This window comes from Pogoniulus pusillus, chromosome 1 (assembly GCF_015220805.1).
Source record: "Pogoniulus pusillus isolate bPogPus1 chromosome 1, bPogPus1.pri, whole genome shotgun sequence".
NCBI lineage: Eukaryota > Metazoa > Chordata > Aves > Piciformes > Lybiidae > Pogoniulus > Pogoniulus pusillus.
In genome coordinates, this window is record NC_087264.1 from 25,500,464 (window position 1) to 25,509,753 (window position 9,290).

The window sequence follows — 9,290 nt, forward strand, 5'->3', positions numbered from 1 at the left end:
TAGGTTTTATGCCATATTCCAGTATCCAGTCTTCAGTAAATAGGCAAAGCCAAGTCCTTGCATTGAAAAGATTCCAACATTCCAAACATTCACATATAAAGAAAAAGGCATACCTGTGTTTCAGTGAACCTTCTAGTAACCTAAGTAGAATCATAGAATCAGTCAGGGTTGGAAGGGACCACAAGGATCATCTAGTTCCAACCCCCCTGCCATGGGCAGGGACACCCTATCCTAGAGCAGGCTGCTCACAGCCTCAGCCAGCCTGGCCTTAAACACCTCCAGGGATGGAGCCTCAACCACCTCCCTCGGCAACCCATTCCAGCCTCTCACCACTCTCATGCTCAACAACTTCCTCCTCACGTCCAGTCTGAATCTCCCCACCTCCAGCTTTTCTCCATTCCCCCCAGTCCTATCACTACCTGATAGCCTAAAAAGTCTCTCCCCAGCTTTTTTGTAGGCCCCTTCAGATACTGCAAGGCCACAAGAAGGTCACCTGGGAGCCTCCTCTTCTCCAGCCTGCACATCCCCAACTCTTTCAGTCTGTGCTCACAGCAGAGCTGTTGCAGCCCTCTGAGCATCCTTATGGCCCTTCTCTGGACACACTCCAGCATCTCCACATCCCTCTTGTCATAGGGGCCCCAGAAATGGATGCAGTACTCCAGGTGGGGTCACCTGGAGTATTCTCACCAGAGTGGAGTAGAGGGGGAGAATCATCTCCCTTGACCTGCTGGACACACTTCTCCTGATGCAGCCCAGGATCTGGTTGGCCCTCCAGACTGCAAGTGCACACTGCTGGCTCATGTTGAGCTTCTTGTACACCAGCACCCTCAAGTCTCTTTCCTCAGGGCTGCTCTCCAGCCACTCACTGCCCAGCCTGTATTTGTGCTTGGGATTGCCTCGACCCAGATGCAGGACCTTACATTTGGTCTTGCTGAACCTCATGAGATTGGCTTGTGCTCACCTCTCCAGCCTGTCCAGGTCCCTCTGGATAGCATCCCTTCCCTCCTCCAATCTCTTTCTCTAGTGTAAGCATGCCTTAAATATGGAATGTGAGAGGAAGCTTTACAATCACTTCTACTTTGCAATGGCTTCTCACTCTCTTATCTAGGGAGATTCACTCCTAATTTCACAGGAAGGTTCCACGGAGGCCTTAGGAATTACTTGCACAATGAGCATGCTACTAATCTTATATCCCAGACCCCAGGAGTTTTCAGAGTGACAGTGCCTGCATGGCATTTATAGACATCGTTTTTCTTTTGCTGACAAAAGCAAAACAGGATATACAGAATATGGTCTCTCCAACATAGATGCAGAAGAAACTTGAGTTCTCTCTGCTTGCCTCAGACTTGACCCTATTCTGTGAAGTGGTGGGATCATGGCCAGCCCTCTCCAGAAGCAAGGTTGCTAGTGACTATTTCTCCTGTGCTAGCAGATTAGCACTTGCAGTTCTTCCAGCCATTGGATCCTCCTGCAGCTCTTACCTTGTTGCTGAATTGCTGTGCTGCTAGAAGGAGACAAGCCGACAGGAGCAAATCCCAGCTTCTGATAAGAAAAGAAGTACAAAAGAGACTTGAACTACCTTTCTTTGTTCTTTATTTATTGTTCTTTATTTATCTCTGTCTTATCTTTTTTTTTAAACTACACCCTTGGGAAGAGTATGGGAGCCTGAGGAGTGGGAGAAAGAACCTTCTTGCTTCCTGCAGCAAGCAGGTCAGGTGCCTGTCCTTTCCAGACTGTGAGGCAGAGGCTAATTAGACCATTTGGCTTTTCTTATTCTTTTTTCCCCAGGAGGGCTGAGTTATATGAGAAAGTTGCAGCTTCCCATGTCACTTGGCAGCAGGCTCAAGGACAGGCAAACCTGATTACTGATAATTGTATTGCCAGAGTTGGCAGCATAGAAAAAATCTAAGAATAGGCTTCCTAACCAGCAAATGAGAGGTGAAGTAGATTGGACATGCAGGATTCAAGGTGTGGGCGTTAGGGCTTGTGTACCCTAAGCTAGCAGCTGGGAAGAAGTCCCAGAACCTATACGTAAATGAGCAGAAAACCCTACAGCAGAAGCATATTTAGTCCCATGAGTCATACAGGCATAGCTGTGTGGTTAGTTGTTATGTGGCCTTTAAGGCAACCAGAAACAAGGAATCCATGGGTGGACAAATTGTCTGAACAGAGAACACACAGAAATCATCCCATCCTTTTCTATTTCCTAGCATCAGGCACCAAAACCACACCTTTGTCACCATGTGCAAGGGGAAGAGGAGAGGGTAAAAGAGAGAGAAAGAGAAAGCACAACACTTCAGCTGACAACATGTGTCCTTTCTCTTGAACAGGAGCCACTTACCTGGCTAGAAGTCTGCCTCAGACCTGATGGTGTGACATGAGAGTCCAATGGATGCAAACTTCATGCAAGTGTATTAGAAGGTAAATCACTGAGGCACATAAAAAATTGTATTGGTAAGTGTTGAACATTTATATAAGGTTCTAGCACATGAAATATCTGCTTTTCTTCACCATGTCCTGTTGTATAGAGAGCTGGAGGGCTTAACAGGTGAAGGACTTGGGTCACTCAGCTCAGCCATTTGTCTCTGTGAAGCAAAAGGGAGAAACTGTTTACAGAAATCTAAAAGAAAGGGAAATAATTGAGAAAACACAGACCTTAGAGGAAGGTTGCCTTTGGCTGTGGAACCAGAGAGGCAAATATCAAAGAACTGGAAGTGGTTTGTTTCATTTTGGACTTCACTGCATGCTGGAGAGAGGAGGACATTTTATGTAACTGACAGGAATTTTAACACAGAAGTACAGTTGGATGATGAGAAAGAATCTGCTGGGTGCTGTAGCTGAACTTGATAGAATTCATCAAAAATTACTTTGCTTCCTGGATGAGTAGGCACAGGAGACTTTGGATTGCCGATGGGAGGGCTGTTCTTTAACTCACTGCAGACATTTGGTTTGGGAGGTTGACCTTTACAGGCCAATGTATTTAAGTAATTTGGAACAATTTGAAACATTACAGGGGAAGCCAGGTTTAGAGGGTGTTGATAATTGAGAAGAAATGTTGAAGCCAGCCTGTTTCGAGCTGCGATCAGAGCAGCATGCATAGCTTTGCATGTGCACTTCATCGTATACATAGAGATGGGTATTTTTTGGTTCAATAGGAAAGGTTTGCCTTCAAATGATTGAGCTTTGGGGTGTACAAACATGAGCTTGCAGGCATGGAGAAACCTTTGTGTGTAATAAAGATGCATATAAAGAAGGCAGAAGAATTCTGAGACAAGATGACTTTCTAAATGATTAACAGGAGCCCAAGAGATGTCATCTAGAATGGCCATAATAGGAAAAAAAAATCCCTCAAAGTATTGCCTTTTTCCTTTTTTTTTTTTAAGATGAAAAAAGTTTACAATAAATATCCAGTTCATTCAATATTAAGCACTTAGCACTCTGCAGGAGTACAACGTTCTTTGTCACAGTGAGAGCATGCACACTATAATTTCTATTGCTTCTCTCTATGCAGTCTCTGCATGTCTAAATTGTTTAGAAAATTGTGTAGCTAACAACCTGAGACTGCATGATTCACATGTGAGATTGCAGGGGGATTGGAGCATACTGGGTAAGGAATTAAACATTTGAACATGAAGGTTTGGGATCTTGAGGAGAATTGTAAATATTCTAAATAGCCTAATGCAAGGAAATACTATGTGCAGAGTTAGAAAGTACCAAACAGAAGAAATCTGATCAAGCCTCCTTTTCTTGTGGAGAAGCAAATCAAAAGCATTTTACAAAACTGCAAAGTAGGGCACGATGACAGCTTCTGTCCAGCTATGTGGGGTATTTAGAAGAAAATGGAATACAGCTTGTATTTCAGAATTTTTGCTTCAATGAGTAACAAGAAAAGAAAGTTATTCATAATTATAATGAATGGAATGCGTGTAAAATTCATCCTATGATTTCAATTAGAGATCTGAGTATCAGGAAAATGCTTTGATTCAAATAGGGAACTTCTTTGTTTGGAGACAAAGGAGCTGGCACACATAGAAAGACAAAGGTACCTTCTTTTGCCTCTCGAGTCAAATACATGTAACTTCACACAGACAGCAATTGGATTTTTTTTTAAGGAAGACTATTTTTTTCCATGACTTGGAGCCTTCTTCCATAGAGTCAAAAGCTCAAGAATGACAGAGAAGGTGCTTTCCAAATGTAGGAGATGTCTTTGATATGCTGCTTCTTTTAAGAAATGAGTGGAGGACAATGCTGCCCTCTGATCACTGGTTCTTTTCAGAAAGATAACTGTACTGAATTCCTTGGACTTTGTTATGAAGACCTGGGGTTCCATCAGAGAAGGGAAAGAAGTGTCTGCTATTTCACAGCACCGTTTGAAATAAAAAATAGGGAGGAAATCACCACTTGAGAAATGAGACTGTATGGCTGTGTTCTGTTGAGTGGGCAGGGTAGTGTAGAAGGGCGATTTATTGCAGACACTTCTGTTGTGTCGTTATTCACTCAAAATAATGTGACTTATCACACTTGCAGACTGGTAGCTTATTTCAGCTGCCACAGTTAAGTGCTAAATTAGAACTGTGGAAGTGAAAAAGGCTATCCTGAAGAGATGGAGTGTTTATGCCTGCCAATCATTGGTCTGCGGTCAGATTTAAAGACAGGAGCCATGTGAGACAGGGAAGGAACCGCCTAGGCATATCCAGAAGGTTTATGTAAGCCTTGTGAGGAGCCCTAACATGATGTTTTCAGGAGGCTGTCCATGCATTTGAGGAACGTGGTTGACAAACATCTCTTTTGCTGGCAGTGCTGCCTCAGGCTGTCCTTCCTACGCCCAATTTCTGACAGATGTCAGGACAAGAGGCTGTGGAAATGCACAGCAAACATGACCAGGGAACTCATCCAGGTGATCAACTGCATTGCTTTTTTCTCGGACTGTTTTTCAGACAAGTCTTTTTCCTAATGTTGGTTACCACATGACAGGCTAAATTCTGGTCCTGAAACATTCCAGAGCACATTCAAGGGACAAGAAAGAGTAGAGGGATAGAGGTTACTGATGAGGCCAGCACTGTTTACCTTTGTTCAGTTACTTTTGCAGAGGTTTGGAGATTCCTGAATCTGTTGTTGTCAGTAAAAATAGCTTGACAGAGTGTTCAGTTTACGATTTCAACTAATAAGGAAGGATCTCCAATCCCAAAGATTGCTAAAGGCTTGTGGGCAGTAATACAAATCTGTCAACTGAGAGAATTTAAAACCTGTGAAGAATCAAGAATATAGTGGGGCTCTAACAATACACAAATTGTCAAAATGACATATTGAACAACTTAGTAACTGAGAAAGGTGACTGGTCCTTTAAAGACTTTTCTCAGCTTCCCTGACTCTTATATTTTGGTTAGTCTCTTGGAGTGAGGATGAATAGTTTCATATTCAGATTTTAAGGAAAACAGCTTAGAAATAAAAAGCAATTTTAGCTGTTGTGAGTCAGTGTCCACATAACTCAGAATTTAATTCAAGAGACTTTCAGAAAAAACAAAAGTACATATATAGAGAAACACACTAAGGACAGGATGACTTTGGCATGATCTTATTGTGAGTCCAAGGTATAGAATTTGGATATCAAGGGTAGTTTTGTAAAAAGATCTGCAGGTTCTTAGTCATTGCAGGCAAGTTTTATTAACAATTTTTAAAATCCTCTGAAATTAGCTGTCAAAGGATCTAACTTTAGTTAAGATATTTATGCATTAAGGAAATAATTGCCTCTCTGTTTATGTAGTTACTGTCTACAAATTGTGGAGTTTCTTTGAGCTTCTAAATAAATGTGAGTATAGTGGTAGTGTTAATCTTTCCTGCCTGCATGAGGTTGCTGACCTTCAGCAGCTGATACTGGGATGATGCCAAAGAACAGGACAATTTAGGACTTGGTTATGATACTCACTTGTGTCCTACAGATTAAATTATCCAGAGTATTTGTAAGGAAAAGGGACAAAGACTGAAAGAGAAAGAGGAAATCTCATACCAGGAAAGGTGATGTTTGCCTCTTTGGTAGTTGCATAAGAATTAGTTGTCGGGCAAATTGGTTTAAAGCAATTGCTTGTTTGCTTGCTTGTTTCTTCTGAGATACATTCAATTGTGGTCAGTTAATCCATGGTTGAGTATATCCAAGACCTTTGTGTGTGTCCATTGGCATCCTAGTGCTGTATACATTCAGAGCCGCACATCTTTCTGGTATGAGTTACCTTCTTTAAACATAAGGGCATGGAGTTTCTTCAGTTTTCTTATGTTCTTCTCCAGTTTGGTCACAGTGAATTGTTTTGCAGAACTTTTTTTAATTTCATGGAGCTATATCACACCTTCCTTCCTACACAGATTATATGAACCCTCAACATTGCAGTCATGAGAATCACTGTGGTCAGTTACAGGAACTTTCTTTTTATTGTCAAGAAATGTCATTTAAAAAATCCTTGTTTCTCAGGTTGTAGATTTAGGAGATAAGCAAGTGAAATATCTCTTCTCTTTAATTTTTTTGACACATTATGTGTGCCATACATTGAGTTCAAACAATATTTTTTCTACCTCCTTCTTCTGTTGTCAATTTTGTGCCTTGCTGGCTGCTTTTCCAGTGAAGAAAAACAACATTCATGTCTGTCAAGTACAGCAAAATTGCAGCAAGCTGCCATGTTATCATTGTGCTGTTGACTTTATCTACCTTTTTTGTCATGCAGCCACCAGCAGCTGTTGCTCACCACCTTGCAAGAACTCTTGTCAGATATCTCCCACCATTTTAAGTTGCATTTTGCCAGACAACTTCTCTGTTAGATGACTTGCTGAGAGCCTAACACCTATTTGGTAAGTTGAGTGTCTTTCAGGTGTTTTCCCCCTTATATCAGAAGTCAGCGACATGGTTTTCTGCTTTCCTTTGTGACCCCTGCCAATGAATCCCCATTGTGCTTGTTTGAGGCTAATTGGAATATTTTACTGAGAGAAATTAAATCCTTAGCTGTGAGAAGAAAGGAAAAGAAAACCAACAGTAACCTATATCCCTCATTGTTCTGCTGACAAATGCAACTAGTCAGAATATAGATAAGACACTTCTCACACACTTCTCAGCTCTCAGTTCTGCTCCTTCTCTCTGACAGTCTGTGTGTGGCTGTATCTGCCTTAACTCTAACCCAACCTAACCCTTTATTTCCCCTAATCTTCTTGTTTTCTTTTTGACATCTCACCTCAGATGTCTCCAGATTTTTCACAGGAGATACATGGGAATTGATCTGGTTATTTCTGAAGGAAGGGAAAGAGCAGGGAAGGGGGAGTGGGTTTGGGTTAGGAGCCTCCTTACAATCTGATTATTTCTGGGAAGGATTTTGTGTTTCTGTGTTACTTTCACCTTGTGTGTTTCTGTATATAGCTGTAAATACTTGTGTATACTGCTTCTTAATTTTGTTTAGCTTCAACTTCCCATATTGCAAAGTTATAATTGATGGTGTCTGTAATGTGTGTTTTACCTAATTGTCAGACAAGGCCTAAAACAACAGTCTGAGGGTAATTTTCTTCTGTGGCCAGCTGCTTTAGTGATTGTCATAAAGAGGAGATAAAACTGAGTAGCACTGCACGTGTCAGAGGTGAGGTCAGTTATCTGACTGTTCGTGAGTGTGTAGAAAATAGGAACACGCAGTCCAATGAACTTTTTTCCACTGTTCCCTTTGGTGATCTCTGTGCCATTAACAAACAATACCTTAACTCTCCATAAACAGCTGCTATGTATTTTGTGTGTGTGTGTGTGTGCGATGGAAGGGCTGTATCTTACAGACTGGCATTATGTGGTAGTATTTTAATGTAGAGAAACTGAGGTGATGTGGTAAGGCAGATGAAGTGAAATGCTCTTAATAAGAGCTTTATTGATAAAAAGCAGGGAAATGTCTGTTTTGAAAAGCGAATCACTGCAAAACTTATGTCAGCTGTGAATCTGCTTCATTGAAAGGGTTGTGAAGGACTGCCAAGGCAAGTGATATTGAAAGGACATGTAGAGCTGAGGGATGTGATTCAGTGTGACTTGACAGTGCAATGTCAATAGTTGGACTTGATGACCTTAAAGGTCTCTTGCAACCAAAATGATGCTATGATTCTATCTGCTTGTAAATTGTGCTAAGCTGTAAATATAGCTTCATTCCTTAACTTTCAGCTGGTTGAGTCTAGTTTGGGTGATTTCATAGAGGAAGAGGGGGTGTGTAACTCCCAAACCATCACACCAGTCTAGTCAGATAAGGATTATTAATTGCTCCTACTGTACCCAGAATAGGATTTACACTTAATCACATGAACATAACTTAGGCTGCATTCTTGCTGTCTTGCACCACAGACAAAATCTTTTTCAGTTAGCAAAAGAAAGAAAACTCAGCCTCCTGTCTCAGGACCACAGATAAGGCAGCTCTGCTTCAACACTGTTAAGAGTGAAAAGGACTAAATCTGATGGCTGCTGCTGGGTAGAAGCACAGCATACTCTTCAGACTCTGCCTCCCCTCAGATGGGGCAGAGAAGTCATGAAGCAGTACTCCCCCAGCGAGAAAGAACAACTGTTAGGTGAGTGGAGCTCATCTGATTTGCACAGGACAATGCTAAATGTAAGCCTAGTTTGTAATACTATAGTATCTTGGTGCTCAATCACTCTGACCTCAGTGGCAACATATGTATTTAGAAGGGCAGTTCCATCACACTACTGATATATCACTTGTCTTGGCCATCACTATCAGATGATTAAAAGGAATGCATTTGTGTAGGTTCTGCTCAGGATGAGCATTCTTATCTCCTGGGAGCCAGTGGTCCATCGTTCCTCCAGGAACAGCAAATCAAATGTTGAGTAATCTGTCCTTTGAACCTTGTCAAGAAACTGTTAAGAGAGCACAAGATGTTTAGCTAGCAATACTAGCTGGATGTGAGCCCATCCAGGTCACTCTGTCCAGCTGACAGCTGTTGCCAGAACCACATGAGGGTTAGTCTCTGAGTCTCCCACATCACACTTTGCTTATCATTGTTGCATTTTATTTGCTTTGCAGGAGGGGAGAAGGATAAAGATACAGGAATGATGCAGCTCCTGCTGGGCAGAGAGCTGGGGAGGATTTGCATGGTGGCAGGTATTTAATGTTAGGTGCACACCACATCAGACATGATACTGAGGAGAACAGTGGAAGGAAGTTCTTGTCATGCCATGAATTGCATCGTTGCACTGAAAAGGAAATGGCTTTCTGGTCATTTCATCTCTTAGTCCTCTCCCTCTCCAAGGAAAGTTTCTGTTTGCTTTTTTA